This window comes from Glossina fuscipes, unplaced genomic scaffold (assembly GCF_014805625.2).
Source record: "Glossina fuscipes isolate IAEA_lab_2018 unplaced genomic scaffold, Yale_Gfus_2 1, whole genome shotgun sequence".
In the NCBI taxonomy this organism is placed as follows: Eukaryota; Metazoa; Arthropoda; class Insecta; order Diptera; family Glossinidae; genus Glossina; species Glossina fuscipes.
Window position 1 is genome coordinate 46,500,592 of NW_023998415.1, and position 26,098 is coordinate 46,526,689.

General features: G+C 33.3%; 1 long non-coding RNA gene across 3 annotated transcripts in view; it reads left to right on the forward strand.

Moving 5' to 3' along the window:
• The window catches only part of LOC119645161, a 42,368-nt gene extending 16,547 nt beyond the window's left edge, over positions 1-25,821 (forward strand). The window contains exons 1-3 of one of the 3 annotated variants that reach the window (XR_005248632.1): positions 12,679-13,906; positions 16,494-16,624; positions 25,741-25,821. This is a non-coding gene — a long non-coding RNA (uncharacterized LOC119645161). Of the gene's footprint in view, positions 1-12,678; positions 13,907-16,493; positions 16,625-25,740 lie in introns of those variants that run through there. The other 2 variants (XR_005248634.1, XR_005248633.1) reach the window with 2 other exon arrangements.
• Positions 25,822-26,098: the final 277 nt, after the last annotated feature.

The window sequence follows — 26,098 nt, forward strand, 5'->3', positions numbered from 1 at the left end:
TTTTTATTTTTTTTTTTTTTTTTTTTTTTTTTTTTTTTTTTTTTTTTAAGAAAATACACCTCTTGTGTAATTGTATAAATTTAAACAAAAAAAAAAAAGTGTATTTATTTTTCATTTTATTATATATTAAAACTATTTACTTATTTACACTTATTATATTATACGCTTAAACTAGGAAGAGCATTATATTGAAATTTTCTTTAACAAGTAATTAACAACGCTACGCCACGTGTATCGTTATAGTTACACGTTTCAAACGGTGTTGTAAACATCATTACATTGTATAAAATAATGTTGAATAGCAATTAGTTTTTCGAGTTAGTGTACAAATGAGTTTCGCCACGTAATGGAAACGGTACACAGGTGTCAGGGTACATATTAAAGTCTAGATGCGAATGGTATCGTCAAAGTCGGATGAAAGTGTCGCAATGAAATCTTGGATCTTAATCCGTTGATATAAATGATGTCTGTAGGCGTGCATTGCATGCACTTGTAGACGACTTGCAAACGACTTCTATAGCAGTTATATATATTCTTAGCATTATATCCAAAAAAAAAAAAAAACCTAAAATCTTTCACGAGAAATTCTTGTCATAATAATCGAGAAGGACCAACGATGTGCAGCTGGACAGACGGACATGGCTACAAAGATAAATATGACGATAAATTCCATTTTATTGTTTTTCCCTAAGAACAGGTGAAATTTTGAGAGTTTTAACTGTCATCTGTAACACCTAGAAATACGTATGCATCCGAGTACTTATAACTTGCAAATGTGCTTGATTAGCGTAAAATTCGCAAATCGATTTACACGTCCCTCTGTCGACTATCATTGGCAAGCTGCTGAAATCTTTGCATGCTCTTACGCTTATTTAATCGTCGTGGGGATCCAGTTTCGCCTTGCCCGAGAGGTGGTGTGAGTGTACCCATAAATGCATTTTAGTTATCTTCTCCTTCGTACTCGAAACTAATGAGGAAAACTCATCCATTGCCGAGTAATATCACTGTTCTTTTTTTTTTTCTTCCTCTTAGTTCTTCTTCTTCGCTAATGTTTGAGTTTTCTTCCAAAACGTGCATACGTTCTTTCAAACATGTGTACAAATGTGTCGGAGTCTGTTAACTCGTCACTCTGCATAAAGATTACCTGCAGGCTAATGTTGTCTTGTTGTCATTGCACACAGTTTCTTCAAATAGCTTCTCTTCCCACAATATTAAAAAGGAAAAAAAAAAAAAAAAAAAATAAATAAATAAATAAATGAATACATGAAATAAAAACAAAACTAAGAAAAAAAGTGTTTAACCGCAATTTCCGTTACACCTGAGCATACACGTTTATAAGCAAGCTCCAAGCAATTTTCATATAGGAGGTATCGGTATGCATGTGTAATTTTTTGTGTTTGTATGTGTTATATATATTTATGTTTATGTAATTGTTTTTTAATACAAATACAAATATCTGTAAATTGAAAGTTTTTTGACCTTTTTGTTAAAACCTCAAAATAGTTTTTTTACCTTTCATTTATATATGTAATGACTATAAACGAAAGGAAAGTTAAGTTAACGCGTGCTCTCTTATTCTCTGCCTAGTTGCCCTTAACCGATACCAAATGCACACACTCATTCCTGATGTTTACTTACAGTAACAACTTGGGAAAGCCAATATAATAATAACGCTTCTGTACGGTACGTGCCTTTCTTTAGCTAAACTTTAGCAAAAAAAAAAAAAAATTCAGATTTTCTACATTTTCTAAATCTTTTCGTCTTTTCATTTGTTTTTTTTTTTCTTTTCTTTTTTCGCCTTTAACGTGCATTCCTTCTTATGGAAAATATATGAAAATTGTATAAATTCCTTAAAGGCATTACCGAAAGGTATATTTACTTTGCTATGGGGGGATAACGACGACTTTTCAGATTATCAAACATGATACGTGTGTGCAGTTGTTTAATGTGAAGAAGAAGTAGTTACTTGAAGAAATGAATATTGAATCGCCCCGAGAAGTAGGGTATACTGGAGTCTCAGTCGTAAGCCATGCAAAGAAATGGTAAAGTGTCCGCTCCGCTGCTTGCATAGGCAGCGTGCAAGAATTTCAAACTGAATATAATAAAATAACTGTGTAGGTGGTGGGTATAAAGAGATTCGATCTAAGCCGCATTCAATCTCCTTTGTATGTGGGCATGTGAATATAAATAAGTAAGTGTATGGTTTTTTATCTTTTTGTTTTTTGCTTTTTTTTTTTTGTTGTTTTTTTTTTTTTTTTTTCTCCTTTCATAAAACTATTTCTTGTGACAGGATATTAAATGTTATTTAAATATTTGTGCACTTGTAAGTTTGCTCATATTAAATATCCAGATTATCCATTCGAACATTCCAGGCATTAGTTGTAATATTCCGTTCCTATGTGTTCTGTGTATAGGTTGACGGTTTCCTCTTTGGCTAACCGCATCAACTAACTTTCGAACTATCTGTTCGATCTAACTGGTGTGTGATTGTGGTAGTGGTAGTGGTAGTGGTAGTGGTAGTGGCGTTTATACGTAGATAGCTAGGTAGATAGTTATTCATTCATGTTCAGGTGTTTGCGTATTTACGTTTCGGTTTCTGTGTTAATAACATCCCAGCAGTAGTCTATAATATAAAAATAGCGCTCTGACAGCCAACCGGACATATGCGTGCTTTCTGCCGATAAGATTATTGCAATGTAAATATATTCAAAAGTAAATGGAATTAAATTTGCAAAAAGTTTTTAACTTTAATTTAATTTCATTAAATTTATTCCATTTCACGCATAAATCGTTTAATAAAGATAAAGCGGCCGCTTTGCTTCTCCCTCTTATTAATTTCTATTGTCGCGTTAAATATTGCGCATGTATATGTTTAAGGAGGTGGAAGGAGGTGGTATCTCTTTTAATAAATTAATGAATGTTTCATTTTTCCAGTCCGCCGATCTTGTCCAAAACGTCTCATATGGAAGTAATTATCTTGTTATCATCATAAGACTTTTGTTTTGCTTTTTCTCATAGAGTTCCTATAATCGCGATGAAGTCGCTTCGTCTAGGTAACACTGACACAGAAAGCCACAAATGTCAAGATCAATACGATAATACGATACATTAAAAATTACTCCGAATCACAAGTCGACCCAATGGCTAAGTTTTCGCTTTACGAAATTTGACGAAGAGAAGAAACATTAAGTATAGAGCTTTAGTAACGACATTTATTCAGTTATTGGTCTCGATGAATAAAAAAAAAAAAAGAAGAAAACAACAAAAACAAACAACATAAGTGGACAGAACGAGATACTGATATCGCGGAAAAAACAAAAACAAAAACAAAAAAAAAAAAAAACGGCCGCGGAAAATGCAAAGTTGACTATTATACGGGACCTTGGTGAAATTGTTAATGCCTTCAATTATTTCTCACATCAACCGAGGTTGCGACAAGTACAACGCATCTCTTACCGTAACTTATTATAAATAATAACTTTAAATTAACCGTAAACAAAAAAAAAAAAAAAAAAAAACTTAACCAAAAGTTGGAGTTTAAAAAAATTCCCATAAACTTGAAATTCTCGGTTCATTTCCTTTACACTTCCAATGTGCTCAAGGTTGACGGAAGTGTGTGTTCGATAAAAAGGACTATGTTGCAAATAGGAAATCGGAAAGCTTGTCAAACTAGTTTTATGCGATTGTGTGTCGTTTGGGCCGGAAAACATAAAAGAGCGATAGGCACGTAATAGGTTTGCGGAGCAAATAAGCGATCGACAACTTTTGGATTGGATGGACTGAAAACCCAAAATTGAAGTTTAAATGCATTTAGGAATTTGTTGGGACGATAAAGGTCGTGGGTGGACAACAGAAAATTAATGCTCGACACGTTTAGATCCCGCCGACAGCAGAATCGGATCTCTTTTCCACACAGTCACGAATACCGGATGAGGATTTCAAAAGCCATAGGCGAAGACTGCGATAATTATTATACGTCGCTCGTCCGCTTCATAAAGCCTTTCTTTTTTTACGTTTTTTGGAGTAAGAAAATCTTACTCTGATGAATCTGACTCTTGTGAAAGAGATGACGCACTAAAGGAAAAGTCCTTTGTATAAAGATTTGACATTTATGCATTTGGTTGCGCCCTCGACAAGTGCCAAACGCCCATAATTGATAAATTAAAAGCGAGCTTGCAGTGTTCAGTGCGTTCAAGTAAAGTACTAAATGGAGAGTCGTCGCGGATAACATTTTCTTTTTTGCTTGCTGTCGTGCCAGGACCTTAAAAACCGCAAAACGCAAAAGACTACGGATAGACTTACGCGCATTATCCGCATCGACTGCAACACTCAAACTCTTTAGTAGGAAGGCGGTACTATATATGTTTAGTGAAACGGTTATATGTTAAGGCCTGAACTTGAACCATTCGCTGTTCAAGCGCAATAAGAGTGTCAAAGCAGTCAACGTAAGGTGCGCCACTTGTTCCATGACTATATTGCATTATATGCGGCAAAAAATCGTTTCGCGGTACTCTAGCACCAGGAAGTGCTAGCCCGTGCACTTAATTCGCCAGACATGATGCCGCCTGATACTACTTGTTTGCATCGATGGGTGATGCGCCTACTAAAGCTTGCTTGCATTTTGGTTAAATGTTCCATAAATGATTCGCGGGCAAAAAGAGAAGATTTCTCCTGACGTAGTATGAACAAATAAATTGAAAGACGAGAAAACACATTTAACTAGCGATTAATGCATGCTTTCAGAATATCTTACTTGCATATCTGATATGAGCGAAGTCATTGCGTCTTTAAGCGCTTTTTCGACTTCATTTTGGAAACAATGCCGCTCCATCTGCATAGAAAATGTCTCAACATTTTTGTGACATTGTTCGATTTACAGGAGAACATTATGAAGAGCATATATCTATATATATATTTATACTGTTTCGCAAGAGAGAGAGAGAGAGAGAGAGAGAGAGATAGATACAACGGGACATATGAGTTAGTTACTATATGTATAATCGTGATACTTCCATACGGAATGGGCTTAAGTATATTCAACTTTGGTTTCATGCTTTCTTCAAATCGATTGCTATTCGTATGAGATCGATAAGAATTGGTCTCGCAATCGAGCAGTAGCTCTCTAATGTATATTTATTTTCTGAAGGTCATATCATTCCCTTGGTTATTGTGAACACTTTGTTGAAATTAAGCCTGTTTGCATAATTTCTCCTGCATGCGTATATGTGGGAGATGCTATTTAATATTTCAAAAGTTGAATGATAAAATTAGTCAGATGCTTACAAAGTGGTGAGTAAAAGACGAGAGAGAGAGCGAGAGAGAGAGAGAGAGAGAGCGATACATATACCATATAATCATTGACATACAACGGGACATATGAGATAGTTACTATATGTACAATCGGAGGACTTAGCCTTTTCACACAATTTGAAATGTTCGAATATAGAGAAAAAAAGAAAAAAAAAAAAACATAATTTAGAATAAAAGAAAGAAAGAATATTTTTGAAAATCTATCGGAGTCACGCTCTCCTCTCTGGAACAAAGAAGCAGAGTTGCTTGTAAGCAAACTTGGAAAACAGAGGAAAAAATTGAAAGCATTTTCATTAAAGTATCGAGTAAAGACTTATAATAAACATATTATAGTTTGAGTACCGTGTCTTCGAAATTTATTAATGTCATGACAATAATCGTAATAATATCTTGTATTTTTGCACCTACCCACTGAGTATCTACAGTAAATATATATATATATGTTTTTCTTTTTTTTTTTAATTAACATTAATGTGTGTAGCTTTAATGTTTTTGATGCGATATTATTGTGACGACACATATATTTTCACTCTGTATGCGTTTTCGTGTGCGCGCTCTCGTGTATATGTATATATGTATGTATGTGTGTGTGCGTTTTGTTTTGTTTTTTTTTTTTTATTTATTTATTTATTTATTTATTTTATTTTATTTTATTTTTTTCTTTTCTTTTCTTTAAGCAGTTTAATGACCGGCAATCGTGACTTGTCTGCTATGTAATACGCTCTGCGTTCATTTGCCTCCCTCCTCTCGCCTATCAAAGTGAGCTTTTCATATTGTATTTCGTATCAAAAAAATATACGTTTCTTAGGCAAAGGTGTGAGCGTTGCGTATTTTATTGTGCGGTTGCTTGTTTTCTGCTTTAGTGTGCTCATCAAACTACACATCTATGCGCACAAATGCGTACATATGTACCATAAACATATATATATTCGCATATATGTATATACAAACAGACCTAAATTGTTAGTGAGGCGTTTACATTTAGATATGTTTTTAATGTGTGAATTTTTGTTGTTGTTATTCTTACGTTTTTTTTTTTTTTTTTTTGACACAGATTTTGCGGTTATGACAAGTTTTGCTTTTTTATGATTTTTTTAAAAAAAGCGAACAGATGTAAATCGTTTTTATGCTTTTTATAAAATAATTGAATTGTTTATGCGTTTATTTGTTCGCTGATTTATTTATTTATTTATTTATTTATTTATATATGTGTTTTTCTTCTTGGCATTTTATCATACGATAGCCGAGTATAAAATTTCACATTTTCTTTATAACATTACGATGGAATGGGCAGGCATCGGCATGCGATTATTTCATGTCCATCTAACGTTTTGTAATTTTTCTGATTTCAAATGAATTTTAATTAGTATAAAGAGTTCAGACAGATTTATCACTCAGAACAAGAACTTGGGATAGATCCAACGAGATGGCGAGAAAGACTAGTTTGATCCAAATTTAGAAAAATTCCTTCTTTTTTTTTATTTTTTTTTTATTTTGCTATTTAGGTTCCAAAAACCGGGTCAATAGGTCTCAAATTTCTGCAGTCAATTGCTTTATCAAATTACGGCTACTTTTACGGCTACAACTTTATCATAAAATATTAAAACTTTTCGATTTGTTTTTCGTACAAAGACTAACAGTCAGGAGAAATGTTTGCATGGAATGGAGTTGAAGTCCTTTTTCTTTCGATTTTTCACACTATTTTTGAAAACTGCGAATTTTTTTTTTTATAACGATTTTTTTTTTCAAAAAAGAACGTGTTTTGTGATTCATTTTTCATAGAGTTTGTCCTTGGACCAAAATATGTCATTGCATGATAGAAATTTCGTTAAAATATTTGAAAAATAAACTCGCGGACAAACAGACAGACAAACAGACAGACAGACAGACGGACAGACGGACCAATAGGCAGATAGACAAGCTTAAATCGCCAGAATAATTTTCTCAATTGATCGAAAGTACGCGGACAGACAGGTAGACAGACAGACAGACAAGCTTAAATCATGAGAATAATTTTCTGAATCGATCGGTATAATAAAATTTGGATTTACCTTAAGCCCTTTTGGATGTTAATTTTATCCACCCTAACGTGAGATGCTCTGTGCCACAAGTAGTGTAGGCGTTAAGGACCCAAAATAGTATTTCGTTTACGATGCACGAATGTGTAAAAATTTTGATGGGATACGTGTATATTACTTAGGTCCAACGGATGAATATTACGACTATTTTTAAACTTGGCCCAAGTCCAACAGGTTAATGCAAGTTCCAAATTCCTAGTTTTTATGTCAATATTTGTGACGAGACGTCTTCGACAAACGGACAAACGATAAACAGGAAGCGGTAATCTTAAGATTATAATATTAATGCCAATTTGTGAGAGTGTCCAAGCGTAGTTCTGAGCATTAAACACAAAAAATTGACATCTTCGAAAACTTCGGTGTCAGATACAGAAATTATCTAAGTTCAGCATAGCCTAGAAAAGTTTGCAAATTTGAATAAATGTTAACTGTTCACATATGCAAATGCGTTGCTTTAAATTGCTAGCATATAAGAAGTGTTTTTTTATTTTTCTTCTCATTTTATTCTTATTCTTTAATATTAATTATTAGTAATGCAAAGGACTCTTAGCACTAAGCGTTAATACCCATACAGTAACCGATAATGAGATACTTCCCTTGGTATACTCATTTATGTTTACGTTTTAAAGGAATCGAAACATACAACATATCTATGTCTTGACTGTTTCTTAAGGTTTCCCAAAAGACAAACGAATCAAAACAACACATTACACAGCAACACTCAGCAGACATTTATAGTTACTTTACGACGACGTACGAGTATCTTAAGAATTTGTACTTGAGATTACGACGTGTGTTTGCTTACATACTTCTGTTTCTCGGAACCTTTTGAAAAAGTTCAGGAGTTACACAGAAAAAAAAAAAAAAAAAGGAAAAAAGCAAAGAATAAGAAAAAACACCACCTGGTTGCCTGTATGTTTATGATATTTTTATTTTTTTCTTCTTATACATGGCGATCTACTAACGTCTTGAACTCAGGAAATCATTTCTTCATAAGAGGACGATGATAGTGCTGATGACGCTGACGATGATGATGATAATGATGATGATGTCAGTTCAAGACATAAATAATAATGTCTGTTGCAACCACTGATGGTGAAACATGCCATAAAATATCATATAATACGAGATTATAAATAATATTTACCGGCATTCACGGTTTGAAGAATATTTTTTTATTTTTTTATTTTTATTTATTTATTTTTTTTTTCAAGTCTTATAGTTGCAACGGGGTCGATAGTTTGTTGATTGGTTAGTTGGCTCGCTGATTGGCTCTAGTTAATATAATATGTAAACTATTCTCTCGGTATACTTGCCATCATTATCATTATCATCGTTGTAATAATGTTAATTTACGGACATATTTCTTTTATTGTTTCCTTTTTTTATTTAATGCCTCCAGAGATATGCGTTACAGTACGTAATTAATGATGTGAAGAGCAAATGTAACTGATTTGTTTTAATTTCAATCCATAAAGTGGTTCTTGGTTTTTATTAAAAAAAAAAGCCGAATTCTTACATAGTTAGTTATACAGTATAAATAATCGACCAATTAACTTGTAATTAAATAAATAAATTAAATTCAGAGATCTATTGCAAGACTTGAAAACAAATAAAAAAGATAAAAAAACCAATATATACTTACGGAGGTAACTGATGTTTACTTGACGAGACTAACCGTAACGTCAAGAACGTCTACGATTTAATAGGCGATTGTTCCAACAACGAGCGCCGCCTTTGTGACACGCTATGACTAGAAATGACTATTTCTCCGACTAATACAACTTGATTACTTTACGACGCTAAACGAAAGCGAATCTTCGATTGGGAAGATTAAGGAAGTGCAGAAGGACATAAAACGTTACATAATCTTTAAGGCGGATATTAATTTGGTAAGATTATATTGTTGACATCACTACAGTAATTCACGTGTGTGATGAAGAAAGTGTGAGTGAGGTTAAGTTGGATAGTTTTCGCAAACTCTGATAAACTTTTGTATTAATTTTGTTATGAAATTCGCTTTTTACAAGATACAGTCCGTATCACTAGATCGTGGATATTTTGATCAAGCGAAATGCACTTCAAAGTTCTTTTATTTTACTACTTTGCCTGTAATCGTTTTCATCGGCCTACACCTGCATGACGAGCCTGAGAATTTCACTTAGCTTTCACCTGTTTGCTTTTCCGCTATTCGTTTTCATCGGCCTGCAGCTTCATGAGGCGCCTGCGAATGCTCATTTGGTTTTTCCTTCTTTAGGAAATTTATTATTACGAAAATTACTTACCTGACATTAACTGGATTTGGGATTCTCGTAACAATATCATCCATATCCCTACGTAAGGCCAAAGTTTAATTTCTTATCGAGTGCTATTCCAAGATATCACATACACTGCAAGAATACAATACAAGTATCGCATGTATGGATATTAAGAGTGACACCGTTATGTCTAGGGCGGTTGGAAAGAAGGGCTTTTGATTTGTTTGCAGGCAGACAGGGAGAGAGAGAGAGAGAGACTTAGCGAGAACCAACGACAGACGGGAAAATTGTTTATTAATTGCTGTCAGGCAAACATTTTTCCAAAATTTAAACCAGTAGTTCGCTTAAGATTATGAAAGTGTCATCCAGCGTGGACAAAATAAGTACACTCGTCTGTGTCAATTACTTCAGCTAAGTCATAAACGAAAAGTTTAAATGGGATCTAAGGCCGAAATTTAAGGAATTCCCGACTTTATTGGTTTGCTCTTTGGATAAACACCGTCATCTTCGTATTCCGGCCGGAAACCTCTTCAATGATCTTGTTCTGTTAGTTTTGCATGTTGATTGACTTAATTCTTTCGTCTAAACTCAGCCATATTTATGGTGGATTCGTTAAGAAAAAAAATATCAATACATTAGATTTGATACTGGGGCAGCGATAATGTTAGCTATTTAAAGAAATTCTAACTCTTATCGGCCGGTTTAGGTGAATGATTTAATGCGATCAGGTTAAAATAAAATCATTGCAAAGCACACAAGAGATTTCTTCTCTTTTCAAGCGTAAGACTTTACCCGAAACTTTAATCCATTAAATACAATTTATATATATTATATAAAGCGGGCTATGTTAATATATATGTTCAGAATGCATGTAATCAATCACAAGAAATGCTGTCAAATCATATAAAAGTCGTCGGATATGCAATATATTCGCTATATGATGCGATACAAGATATAAAGATATCGACTAATGGGATTTTTGCTTCATCTTCTAATCGAGGCTAGTCAGTCAGTCAGTCAGTCAGTCATTGGAAGTGAATGTTAAAACATTTCGTTCAAATTCAATATAATTTCTTTGTGATTTCAATCTTACATCATTAACACGTCCTCCATCACGGGTAGTGCTGAATTGAATTTCATGTACCGAAAAGAGTACACGTGGCATGAAAATGATATTTGATCAAAGGAAGCTGAGGAAGGAATGTGCTAACACCAAAAGATTCGTACAGACCTGCACCTTCCCGTTAATTAATTAATAAAAATAAAAAAGAATATGAAATCTTTTGAATACATTTTCAATTGCAGGCAATGATTGAATTCAGTCAAGGTTATACTGCGATTCTGCAAGCAAACAAGCAATTTTTTGAATCCGCCCCTGGCTGCCCGTTAAGTATTCTTATTTATTTTGAAAGGTATTAGGTCGAGAGTGTAGAGAAATACTTAACACTAAAACGCTCTCTTGAGCTTCAATATATGAAAAAAAAAAAAAAAAAAAAAACAAATAAATAAATAGATTCTTGCGATTTGTTATTGTTGTTGTTTTTATATTTTACACAACATCCTTTTTCTATTGGTGCCTAGTTGCAATTTATGGATTTTATGGCTATTCTGGTTCTTCTGTGTCAACATCCAACCTCATATTTATATGTATATGTATATGTATGTATTACCGTTGCTACTATTTTTGGTATTTAGATTCAATGTTCATCTATATACATATTTATATATATAGAGTTGCTCTTGGTTTCTTTTAATGCTGGCATTTGAACATATGTACTTGCTTACTTATTTGTGTAAGTGCCTAACTGTGTTTACGTATGCAGACATAATTGTATTTGGCCTGCGCTTTTGCTAATAATGGTCATATAAACACATACTTCTTACATATTTATGTGACTGAGATATTTTCAGGAAAAATTTTCTATTACATACGTGTGTATATTTGTTCTGTTTATGTTCGTTTATGGTGTTTAGATCGTATAGTTTGTTTTTTTTTCCTAATTTATTTTTTATGGTGGACTTTGAAACAAAATTGAAATGCTTTTCTAATAGAGATGTTTATAAAATATATATATAAGTGCTATGCTATGTCAACTAAATGGAGTGAAATTTCATGCAATTCCGTTCGAAGCGCATGTAATGAAAATGAATGAATGAATGAAGAAAACCCTTAGTAGCATTAATGCTACTTCCTTTTATACGAATCTAATTAATAACTATATAGTTGATCAATAATTGATCAGAATTTGTTATAGATTTCATGAAAAAGGGAAAAATGAACAGAAACGATTGCAATTAACATTTGCAAATAGCATTTTGTTCGATTGCTGATGCTTGAAATGTTTTCAAATTATTACATAATTAAGTTTGTATTTCCATCAGCAATTTTACATCATTTTGTTCGCATTCGCAGTTGTTGGCAATTTAGTAAACACTATTTATTATTTTCCGCTAGTGAACACAAATATGCTGATGCCTTATGCCGTTTGCTGTCGAGAGCAATGAATGTTAACACATACCATGTGCAACAATAAGATGAAAAAATAATATATATATATATATATATATATATAAAATAAAAAAGCTGGATTTGCTTTGGGGCTGAATCCTAACTATTCCTCAAGTCAAATCATCCAAATCATGGTAACTTATGAGCATATGAGGCCTCGTTGATTTTCTTAATAAACGTATAATACAAATAATCGACATCTTCATTTTTCAATCTTATGCATGAATTTTCATTAATATAACACATCCATTCACAAAAATTTTGCCGGTTTAGCTAAGCTAAGAATGTATGTGAGGCATGTCTCAATTTTCGCATTTCATTTCTTGCCATTATCGCTGCGATCAGCTAAAAAGTAACGGACAGACAGACGGATGGACGGACACACAATATTTAATCATCATACAATTGCACTCACATCGTTAGATATTGTAAAATGAATATCAGAATAAATATGCGCAAGTCTTCCTGACTTATAGCTATGGAAAAACAAAAAAACAAAAAAAATACTAAAACACCAACAAATCATAAATTAAGCAACAAATCAGCAGAGCATGTAAAACCTGATAAATGTTTGAATGAATAATATATGCGATAATTATCATTACAAAAAATAGACGAGATTAGATAAAAGAAAACATTTAGTTACGGTAGACCAGTGAGAGGTAGGGGCGGAGGAGAGGGAAGAAATTCATTCAGTGAAGAAAAGTTATATACTGAACTGTGCGTGTACGTGTAATAAATATTTGGTAAATATTCAATTCGAACAATACGAAAATTTGATATGATCTGAAGCACATTGTTGTGTTGATGACGATGACGAAAAACACTAGGGCTTCTCCTTAAGTCAATTAACGAAGCGCTCTTTTGCGAAGAAAGTGCTCACAGCCGCTTGTAATAACGAAGAACGAATGATTTAATAAAAATAAACTAATTTTTGTTTTTTTTTTTGTTTTTAGGCTAAAGTTAAAAAGTTAACGGACAGACGTATCGACAGAAATTAATCTAGTTTTCTGCTACGCTATGAATAATTCCCTCCGACAATATATTATTTATTACAAATCCAGTGTATGAGCGTGTTGAAGTCGACACACTTTAAATTTGTTGTTCGCATGCCATAATAACATTGAATTACCTTAGTCTCTTTATATTCAAGCTACTGAGACTGAGGTTGACTAAGATATTGGAAATGATGTGCATAAGAACATTGCGCATCAATTCTTTTTATTAAACAAACATATCGCGCGTCGGTCTGTCTCTAAGTTTAACAAAGTTGTTGCAATGAAAAAAGATTAAGCATTAAAAGCGCAACGATGTCCAACTTGAAGCAATAGGCGATAGCTTGGGAGGCTCGCAGTTCACGCAGTGCACCTAAAAGAAGTGAAAATCAAGATCGTTGGCGAAGAAGAAAATTGCCGGATAGCGAGGTATTTGTCGCGCTTGCACACATAAATATCAAAAGTAGGAAAATTGTATTCGACTGTGACGAAAATTTTTATCTAATGTTAATACCAACTTGCGTGCAGAGGCTTCCCAAATTTAAAGCTGGTGTCTTCATTTTCGCGACCAAGACAGTATTTGTCATAGACGTTACACAAACGACAAACAAACAAACAAACAGATATGTTTACATCCAGGTGAGAGTTCAATGCTCACCATGAACATACGTACCTCATGGGGTCGATGAAATCTTTCTCTAGACATTGCGAAAGTCTGACGAAATGAATGTGCCTTCGTGGTGCTTTGGTGGTGAGGTGAGTTTTAAAAATCGAGTATCATGAACTTGACTGAACAATCTGTTGGAATATGTACGCGTACGACAAGCTAATAATTTTCACGCGATATTTTAATAATGATTTTTAAATTATTTCTTAATATTCTTGAGCAGGTGAAGTGCACAATGAACTGCACAAATCAGCCCAGTAGTTTGGATGTATATAGAAATTTGCGAAAAATATTACAAAAATTTTCTCAAGTTTATAAATGCGTTAAAAGAAGTAAATATGAAAAATCTAAATATCCAAATTTTGATTGGATGCATGAGCAACATGAGGATTTTTCATACAATTTTTTCATATTTTTAATATGATGAAAATTGGCTTGCGAGAGTGTTTTCATGTATACATTGGACCAAACTTGGATTAAGTTAATGTATTTTTTAGACATTATCGCATCGAAGAATTCTCATAAAGTATAAATCCTTATATGGCGTAAGTGTCCGATTTTTTTTTTGATGAAAATTTGTTCATGATAATAATTTGATATAAAAATTAAATGAATTGAAATTGGACCACATGGATTTTTTAGGTTCTCTAATCAAAAGCAAGTCCTCAAATCAAGCACCAGTAAATCAATGCTGCTCTCCACGTCATTTGACGTTTTGAGCATTCCTCCAATGCTTTCATGAAAGCACAAACATAACCAATAATTTTTAGGACACTATCACGAAAATGAATCAATGATTGTATTATTAGTTGAACCGCTATAAAGTGTCTGATGGTCGGCTTTGCCTCACTATAACATTCTTACTCAGTTAATTTGAAAAATTTTTTTAAAAATTTCTTATTTAGCAAAACAACATTCAAATGTACTAACATTTATACTGGTGTGTAATGGTGTAATTTGTCTATTTTCCTGTGGCTAGTTCATGTTAAGATATCAAATTTGAAAAATTTCGTGAAAACATTTCCGACAACCGACATTCCAATCCATATTGTATTCGTTTGAAAGATGTTTTCATATAAATTCGCCCGATGTATACTGAATGAAGCGACATTTTCCAATTTAAACGCGACCTGTTTTCCATTTTTTTTCCAAAGAAGAATATTTGGCGTTGGTCAAGTGCCGTCAACATACTGATTTTCATTCGTTTATCAAAATCATTTCCCGAAACTAATATTTTAGTTTTTTTTTTTTTTTAAATTGGACGGACTGGGCCTTCAAATCCAATCATAGCCTGACGCTTCCTTGTGTGGAATTCTGTTAGCTATTTAATGAATTTGTCTTAGGTTTTTTATAAAGTTTTATCACAGTAAGTTGTGTGTGTGTGGTTCGTTTCGGAGGTAATCAGATTCGAATTTATCCCGATGCACCTAACAACAAAAGTAATTTCCATACAAACAATTGATATTCGTGGATCATAATGGGGACATAATGAATCGGGTTTGGCTACATTACCACGTATTAAAAAGAGTTAAATGATTTTTTGTATATATTAGATGCTGGCGTGTATTCTGATCATTTCTTCACAGGAAGAAGGCACTTGCTGAGAAAAATTTGCCCAATATACATTGATCAAAATATTTTCGATTATATTCTATACTGGACACGGCAGCACTTCCCATTCGGGCTGCAACATCCAGCATAACCCTTGCAACCTGTGGCCAAGCCTTGTCACGTAGAATTTGCATCGCTACTAACCGGTTCGGTTTAGGAGCTCATAGTGCACTAAACCTTCTTGATCCGCCCATATGCATAGCAAAACTTTATGACAATGAATATTCACCTTCGGTGTCGCTGTGCGTGGCTCTCTTGGATTAACCCATGACTTTTTGTCGTAATTGATTCACTTTTCATCGCCAGTCACAATAGGCCACAAAAAACTCTTCCCTCTTTGGCCTGGTAAGCAATGAAGCCCCGATATGGAAACGGTTCGAAATGGCATTTTCAGTTAATTCATATGGTACCACCCGTTCTCTCCCCTTTTGTTCGAAAGTTTTTTGCGAATTTGAGCTAAGTCTTCGTCCAATAAGTCTAGCAAATCATTGTCTAAGAACTTTTTTGTTGCTTCAGGCCGTTCTTTGTTATTGACATTAAAATCACCAGTTTAGAACCGCTGAAAGCAAAATCGCGCATCATCATAAGCTTTTAGAAGTGCTTGATGGACTTCGGCAGCAGATTGCTTCAGATCAAACAACAAAAGTAATGAAAATCGAAAATGCAGTTTTTGAGCGTTGCATGACCTGACCACCATCAATATACACTGAATAGGTCAGTGATGCTAAATGGAAAACGATTATTTTATGTAGAGAAAGGTCAAGATTATCGAATATAACCGACGTTGTATACATTGATTATTTAATTTAAGTTATACTTAATGAAAAAATTGATGCCAAATTAATTTGGATTTCTTGTTTGTTGATTCATTATAAAGTCGACATTTTTGTGTCACCTTTTTTTTTTTTTTTTGCGAGGATTTAAATTCAATTTAATGACATATATTAGATTAAAATAATTTGAAATTTTTTTCTAAAATTCATTGGATTGTATTGACATTAAATTCATTTTATAATTCATTTTGTTAACGGCGTCTTTTTTTCTTTGTTTTTTGTCATAAGTTAGATTATTGTTGCGCATTCGGTAAACGACACCTCATGCCATAATTAACTAGTCTGCTGTGATGGTGATTGTCTAACTGTTGCTGGTTTTTTGCTGGTAGTAGCGGTATGCTGATGACGGTGACGGTGGTGGCGGTAAGGGCAATGGTAATGGTAATCGTAGTGCTAGTGGTAGTAGTAGTCGTAGTAGTAGTAATAGTAGTAGTGGTAGTAGTAGTAGTAGAAGTCGTAGTGCCAATGATTGTGTTCATGTTCATGTTTTCGTTTACCATGTACAAGGCCGTTACAGGTTTTTAGTTTTTAGTCAACTTACTGTTGTCAGTTAGTCGCTTACTCGATAGGACAACGCTTGGTGAGATATATGTTTTCATATATTTCACATATCAAGTTTTTGTTTTGCTTTGAACTCATTCTCTTGTTTTTGCTGTTTTAATTGAATGGTTTGTTGGGTCGGCAGCCTAGTCGGAGAAGTTGATTTTTTATTTATTTATTTCTTGGCATAAATATCGAAAGCTTTGGAATAAAAAACTAAAAAAGAAAAAAAAAAAATAAATAAATAAAAATAATTACAAAAGAAAAAAACAAAATCAATTTGCTTAGCCAGGTATGCGTACCGAGAACACGTGTTCATTTTATAAAGACCGGAGGATGGTATTTGATTGCAGGTAAATATTAAACGTAAACTTGATATATGGTAATAGAGTCTTTGGTTTTTTTATACTTACTTACCGATGAACGGCAGCACATTGGTTTTATGAAGCGTTTGCCACACCCAGAAGGAGGATTCAGAGAGCCCAAACATTCCTGATAACCTTAACATTTTATATCGATTTGAGTATGTCCCTTTGTCCGCCTGCGCAATAGCTGCGGTAAACCTTTTCTTTCGCGTAAAACTGAAGCTATCAGCTCGAGATTTGGCGGAGGCATTGGCAGCTCTTGGCAGGCAGCTCTGTTCTTCTAAGAAACAACTCGTACTCAAAAATTGTACAAGATAAATTTTTAAAAGTTTGCACCTATACTCTATGGGCGATGTTGTAGTAACCTAAACAAAAATGGAAAAGATTCTTGACCATTGCCGTATTACGAAAGTATTTAAGACTGCCTGTCTGCCACATTATGTGGCAGCTGGTATTCGCAAAAATAAAGGTATGGCTACCACAATTAGCAAAAAAAAAAAATTGAAAAAGACCCGAATGCGTTGAAGAACACGCCTACAATGCAACCTAAAATGAACAGACCTTTGCGCTCTGGGTTTCTTCGCATTGATCATTTAATTGCAAACGGGATAAAAATCTCTTTTTTTCTTAAGAATAAAAAAATTAGCCACGCCCATTCGAAAGGATGAAAAATTATTTTTTTTTGCTCTTCGTTTTTTTGGATAAAGACAGGTAGGCATAGAAAATTTGGTCACGGCTAAATATAATTTTTTTACTTGCTATTATGTATACATACTTCACTATATCCAGGGAGGTGCTCGATATTTGTTGTCAACACTTGTAACATCAATCATCGTAGCTAAATAACAAAGAAGTAAGATCGTAACGGGCTTTAAGAGTATGCTAATTAGTTAGCTACTTAGTTGTCTTACCGCGTTACTCAAGAGTTTATCGTAGCTGATGCCTTTTTAAGCAGTAAGCAGAGTAAAAAAAGAGCGAAAAAAAATCATTAGTTTGGCATTGATTCCATATAGGGAAATATGCGCACATATATGTACATCGATTTTAAATATCAAAATTTAAATAATTCAGATTAAAAGTCGATTAACATATATTTTTTTTTTAAATTCTGTAAAGACAATAATGTACGGCTGTAAACAAATATATTTTTATTACGTTATGGGCCAATCAAACTCTGTAGAATAAATATCTAATAAAAACCGGTATGTGTGCGCGTGTGTCTGTCAGCAGGTTACATTACAAAAACATTACATTTCCTATGTACACAAGCATGTGACGACTCCACACTTTAACCTACATTTAAAATTCAGCATTAAATTACTGCTTAAGTAAGCATAACAAACGAGAAAACAAAAAAAAAAAAAAAGCATCTGAACTGATATTATAGTCAAATTTTACAAGTAAATGAATAAAAAAAACAAAAAGGCTACCGGCACATGTCAGGCAAGTACGACAGCCGGATGAACCGTACCCCACAATTTGGAGACAAATCTTGAACGCTAGTTGAGTTTACACATTTTTTTTTTTTTATAAGTAGCGACCACTTCAGCAGATCTATCGAAATCATTGCATCTGTAAATCTTCAATTGGACCCTAAAATCAATATTTCCGATACTTTGTGTAAGAGTTTATTAATGAAAATATCCATCACCAAGTTTCTCAACGATTTTAAGGATGCCTTGAAGATCTCATCGAGCAAATAACTACCTAAACCAAATATAACTTCTTTCTTGTTTTTTATAAATTTCCCCTGCCTGGTGTACCGTTTTCAGTACACGCCAAAAGCCATTTATATGTCAAGCTCAATTCGTTACATTCTCGCTTTTACTATTCTACGCGATGTAATAACGTTTGCAACTTTATTTGAGACATCTACCGATAACGGTAGATCAACGGTTACATCGCGAACGCGAACCGTTCCGCAATAATTATCAATAAGTTTTCCATTCGAATTTTCCAAGGATTATTTTCTCGATAACCGAAACTATGTATCGACCAAACAGCTAATAAAAGATATATTGTTATGATCATCATTAATAGGAAGTAATGCGAGGAAGTGGTGATTGAGAAAGTGGTCCGATCCCAATTATTTTCAATAGTGGTCGGTTTCGAAGGTTGAAAGCGAAAAAACAGCCGGACGGACGGGCAGAGGGACATCCAAGCTTAGACCGCGAATCACTTTTTCAACTGCTCCGGTCGGCATACCTCAAACTCTTCCGGTTTTTGTATACATCCGCACGAACCATATGTGTGGCAGTGTATACAAAATCAATTTCGTTGAATAAACACGCAATTGTAAATAAACAGCTGCAAGCTTGTAAGTCTAAGCGTATGTTTTATTTGTTTCCTTTGATTTCCTTCGCCCGAGCTTATGAGAAAACCAAAAATAAAAGCAAAAGATCGACAGAAGAGCGAGCACGTATTTATACAATAAAGTTTAATGCTCAAGCAATTATTATTTGCCACACACATACAAACATAAAGGAAAAATCTAATCACTGCAAAGGAAGAAAGATATATACAACATTATTATGTCTTTGTTGTAAACACACACACACACACACACACACACACGCAGCATTAATGAAATTCAGTCTTTAATGACATTGAAGTTAAAATTCAGTACGAACGGACGTATAACATAATAATTAAATAATATTAACAATAAAACAATAGTAGAGTGACTTCTCCAGCTCCCAACTCATTATGGAAAATAACTCACGCATTGCATACAAAGCGAATATTGTGATGTATGTATGCACATATATTATCGAAAAATGTAATTAAAATATCATTAAAGAAATTCAATTGTGTTGCTGCATATAAATAAAATTTAAGCTTAAATGAGACGCAAGAGAAGTCATCGTACATCGTAGATTGATTCGAATTCCTGCTCTATCCGTTTACATATTATTTCGACAAAGCATTTAAGCTCGCACTATTGATGATGCCAAATCCCGCCTGCAGGTTGTACTGTTTATGAACTGTTGTTTGTTGTAAGATTGTATGGTTATGCATGCTTATGGATGGCATGCAATTTGAACAAAATGGTGTAACACATTCTATGCTATCAATAAGATCAATATATATATGTACAAATATATATATATATATATATATATATATATATATGGGGTTATTCATATCGTGATCTGGCTTTGGCAACCCTATTTCATTGGCATATTTATATATATGTGGTAGTCATCCTGCACATCGTATGTTTAGCATAATGTCTGCCATCTTAGAATTTATTAATCGCTGAATATGCTTAATTATTATTAATATTAATTTCGCCAGAGAAATAAATACTAAGGCTAAACTCTTAAAGCACAAACATGCATCTGAAAGGCTATCTATCGACTTTTATTAAAAACTCTACCGCACTTGAGATTCGAACCCACGACCATTGAGAGTTGCTAGTTGCGATTCGTCGCGATTGACCACTCAGGCGGATTGATGAATATCTTCAAATTGCGAAAACTTAATAGAAAAATGCAAATGATTCTATCTACCTTTCGTACCTTACCAGCTGCGATTATGCTCCACATAATCGACCATTTGAGCATGCTACACGCACAACAGTGAAGAAGCTGGATCACTGAATCACGCGCGCGACCGAGAATATTGATGCTGTTAGTGAAAGTTTCGTAAAAGATCCAAATTTATGCATTACGCGTCGCGCACAGTAATTGGGGGGACATTTTATGCCCTATTGCGGAGTTTTTTTTTTTATTTTTTTATTTGCATTCGCATCTTCATTTCCATTTTAGCAAAATGCAAGTAAGATAAGAATTGAAATCACCTGACCATACGACGCGTGGAAGATACGTTGATTAAGTGTTCGAACATTAGCGTTTGGATGACGATTGTTCTTTCTCGACGATCGAACTTTCTTCAGCGATTAAGATTTCACAAATAATGGCAAGATCCTATCATTGATGGACGTATTATTCGCCAACATAACGGATGTGAAAACAATTTGCAAGAAAATCTTAAAGATTTCAGCTATTTCCTAATTGCATAATATTTCCATCGATTTTGAAACAAAAACAAAAGAAAAAAACAAACTTCAAGCAAAACAAAAGAATTGCAAAAATTTTACCATAAACACTGTACGCGCTATACTAGGTGCTTGCATGTATTTTGGCCATTTTGTCACTTGAAATCGATTTTTATTGCGAAAAAGTGGTATAATATGTGTTCATCAAAATCTTTTCCAATATTTTCTACAACTTTTTTCCATCTTCCTGGCAATGTGGCGGTACCATGTCGAAAGGACAACAGAGGTTCGGTAGCGATTCAATCAGTATATCCAGTATAACCCTTGCAATGTGTGGTTAAGCCTTGTCACGTAAGAATATGAATTTGCGCCGCTACTAACCGTTTTCGCTTGTCTTTTTTTCTCCTACAATACATCGTTTAATTCGCTCAGTTGATATCCGCTGAGCTATAGCTTTATTCGGTTTAGGAGCTCATAGTGCACTAAACCTTCTTGATCCGCCCATATGCATAGCAAAACTTTATGACAATGAATATTCACCTTCGGTGTCGCTGTGCGTGGCTCTCTTGGATTAACCCATGACTTTTTGTCGTAATTGATTCACTTTTCATCGCCAGTCACAATAGGCCACAAAAAACTCTTCCCTCTTTGGCCTGGTAAGCAATGAAGCCCCGATATGGAAACGGTTCGAAATGGCATTTTCAGTCAATTCATATGGTACCACCCGTTCTCTCCCCTTTTGATCGAAAGTTTTTTGCGAATTTGAGCTAAGTCTTCGTCCAATAAGTCTAGCTAATCATTGTCTAAGAACTTTTTTGTTGCTTCAGGCCGTTCTTTGTTATTGACATTAAAATCACCAGTTTAGAACCGCTGAAAGCAAAATCGCGCATCATCTTAAGCTTTTAGAAGTGCTTGATGGACTTCGGCAGCAGATTGCTTCAAATCAAACAACAAAAGTAATGAAAATCGAAAATGCAGTTTTTGAGCGTTGCATGACCTGACCACCATCAATATACACTGAATAGGTCAGTGATGCTAAATGGAAAACGATTATTTTATGTAGAGAAAGGTCAAGATTATCGAATATAACTGGCGTTGTGTCCATTGATACTTCGCATTACTTTATATCGTTTTCAGCAATAAATGGCGCTGATTAAAATACATGCAAACGCCTCTTATTTGTAAATAATGTGTGAACTTGTGTACAAACGCGCATATATATATATATATATTTTTTTTTTTTTTTGTAAGACTTTGCAAGACAGTACCATTCGTGCACTTCATTGTTAGACAAACTCACAGCTATATGCTGTTGTGTCTTATTCTTTAACAAATTAACATTTTACTGCTTCTCTCAACTACTTACTGCAGTTAGCCTTAGGCGGCTTTTATTTGTTGTTTGTTGCTGCTTTATTGACTTGACTAGTTGTGACTGAGCGTTATAAGTAAATATCTAATAAATATTGTAAATTGATCACAGGTTAAAGGAAAAACTGATATTCTCAATGATTGGCAAGAATGTATTTCTCAGCATATGTATTATTGTTAATAGAAAAAAAAAAAAATAAAAAAAAAAAAATAAATAATAATTTCTTTTACGCATTGGTCTTGCATGAGCCCCTGATAAATATTAATTCTTGATGTTATATTTCTTTTTTTTAATTTATTTACTCTTGTTGACTTTATAGTTGTTTGTTCGATGATGTGGGATGTCACAATAAGTTTTGCTTACACTCAAATAATTAATTGCTTCCCCCCATGCTGTTGAAGTGATTACAATAGCATGATGGGGTGGTTAAAATGATTGATTATGAAAAAAAGAAAAAGATTTATTTAAAGTCATATAACATTAACCTATTCTTATGTAATTGCTTTAAATATTCGTAAAAAGAAACAAAAAAAAAAAAAAAGAAGATAATACTATTACCCTTTAGGGCGAATCTGGAATAACCCTTCGTTTTATTTCCTAACTGTTTGTACATAAGAAAGTAAAGTAAAGTAAAGTAGTTAAAATCTTGGAATCTTATATAATTGCTATGATGGTATGAATGGAGAGCGAAAAATGCATAAATGCATTGCGAGAAGTCCTCAACTTCTATAATTGGGCGTGATTCTGAATGCGTTACAAATTCAATGGCGTCTTCAGGCGACTGACTGCAATCAAAATGTAAAATAATTTAACGGAAGGTGTTTTCTAAATGTTTATATACGGAAATTATCGCATGTACGCACGATACACACATGCCAAGGTATGCGGGTTGCAATTTAGAAACTTTAACACTTTTAGTTGTATGCCGAAGGCTAATTAAGGGGGAATGCCTGTTTACCTACCTTTATTGCTGCGTGTTTATTTACGATCTTTGTTGTTGTTGTTTTTTTTTTTTTTTTTTTTTTTTTGTTCCTCTTTCTTTATGTTATGCGATAATTTAAATGATTATACATATTTGTAATTGTTTTCATACTTACAACATGAGGCGACTAATAAAATTTTTCAACTCTTTGTGTTATGTGTAAGACCACGCATAATATATATATATATATATGTATATTTTTATATATTACATGTTGTATGTATATTATATATTATATATATATATATATACTTGTACGTATGGAGCCAGCTTTTTAAATCCCTACATCACTTGTCGTACACAGGCATATTAAATTGATGCGAACACTCAGAAGGAATCGAGATAAACCCACCCGGTGTATATTATTTAAGCTTGTCGGTCCGTCTGTCATGTTTTTTTCTATTCAACCTGCAGGTAGCAGTTTTCGAGATATTTCGATGAAATTTGGTACACTGATGTTTCTTGGTCCAAAGACGAAATCCATTAAAAATGGCTGTGGTCGGCCAAACTTCTCGACCGCTTCCCGTAGGATGCTGTAAGGCATTTAATATAGAGCCGTAGTTGATTATAGTGTTTTTAATTGTTCTTTCATTCATATTTTTATTATAACATTTATATTAACGTATAAATAATTATATGTTATCTTATCTTATTTAAAAGCGTACTGTTGTTGTGTATATCCTCCGATTTTTTTTTGTCAACAAAATTAAGTTGAAAATTTATCTAAATAACCTCCAAGGTTTCCTTATAATCAGCAAAATTCGACAAGCCAGGGCCATACTGTATTATTGCATCTATAATAATCTTTTCTGCACATTTGCTTGACCTTGTTTGTTACTTCTATTTCTGGAACTTGGAACTGGTATTTTTCATCGTTTATGTTAGATAAGTGTCTATATACTAAGTTCATGCGAAGTTGCATATGCGCATGAATAGCCGAATAAGTAACGATCCCGGGTTCAAATTTCAAACGCGATAGAGTTTTAATTTGCTTGATTGTAGCTATAGTGAGTGCGCAGTCGGTAAATGCATAACACTTATCGATTGAGCTACGGCCTGTCTACGAGCTGTCACTGTGTTACGCGATTCGTCGTTTAAAAAAAGAAAAATAAACTTAATCTGCTACAAAGTGTATACAGTACTTTTTTTACACGGTTTTTATTTAAATAAATAATTTTTTGTTTTTACACGATTTTTTTATATTTACGAAGACTGGGGGAAATGTTTCATTCAGTACCTTTTTTACACGGTTTTTATTTAAATAAACCATTTTTTGTTTTTACACGATTTTTTTATATTTAGGAAGACTCGGTGAACTGTTTCATTTCAATTTTAAAGTATAGCTACACTTAATGAGTACGAACTACAAACATCAGATCTTTTTAGACGATTTCCTTGTGAAACGTCTATCGTGTAAATTAAAATTCGTTCGGATATTGTGTGTGGCAGATATTTGTAATATATGGAAATGTTTATAAGATAGCATAAAGATTCTTCTAATCCGGACTTTTTTACTGCCTCCTTTATATGTTTTTTTGCTTTTCTGAAATATATTTATCATATATAGATGTATAATAGTATTACAAGGCGTGGCAGCAAGTATCTGTTCATTTGTGTGTATATCGGGCCTGTTAACATTCCAATTATGATATTTTATCATTGATTTAATAATAATGTCGTAAACCTTTCGTCAAATCTTCTTATTAAGGCATAAGTAAAATAAGCAAATAATAAGTGCACGAAGATGCGGTGTAAACTAAATATTTATATTATTTTTTTGCTTTGTTTTATTTTAGTCTCTCCATAAAGATGAGATTAGATGTGTGATGTGTTGTGTCTATATAATTGTACACTAATTAAGATAACAATGTAACATGTCAGATGTTGTTTGTTAGGAGAGGAAGAAGTTTAACAAATGTTATAATTCATGTATACGAGTTAAAGATACCAAGTGTCGTGTTAATTCGATGAGAAATGGCGTTAATTTTTTTTATTTTTATTTTATTTTTATATATTAAGAAATTTTAATTATTATTCTTATTATTATTAATTTTTCACGAAATTTTTTGTTTTAAGGTCAGGAACTAATTAAGGGCTCTTTTTTCTGTCTATCTCTTTCCAGATCTCATTTACAAAATTCATATAAAAAAGCAAAAAAAAAAAAAAAAACAAAAAAAGGAAAAGGAAATATTTTTCACATTTTCTTTAAATTTTTTTGAATAGTTATAACGACGGACCGAAGCTTTTCGAAAGTTATCAAAACAAAAATAAAAAGAAAAACGAAAAATAAAAAAAATAAATAAATAAAAAAATTAACCAAACACAGCTGCAGAAATGCGAATTTAAAAAAAGCTCTACAAGAATTAGATTACGAGAAAAAAAAAAAAGCAAAGAAAACAAAAGAAAAAACTTTTCAAAATGAGTTCAACAAATGTCTGTTAACCAGCTAAACAACCATCTGATCCGAACGAACGAGCATTGACAAAATGCTGCAATATAGCTACAACGACTCCACTCTTAGTTTCAATTACATTGTTATGGTAGTTGCTGCGATAAAACAAAAACAACAACAACAACAACA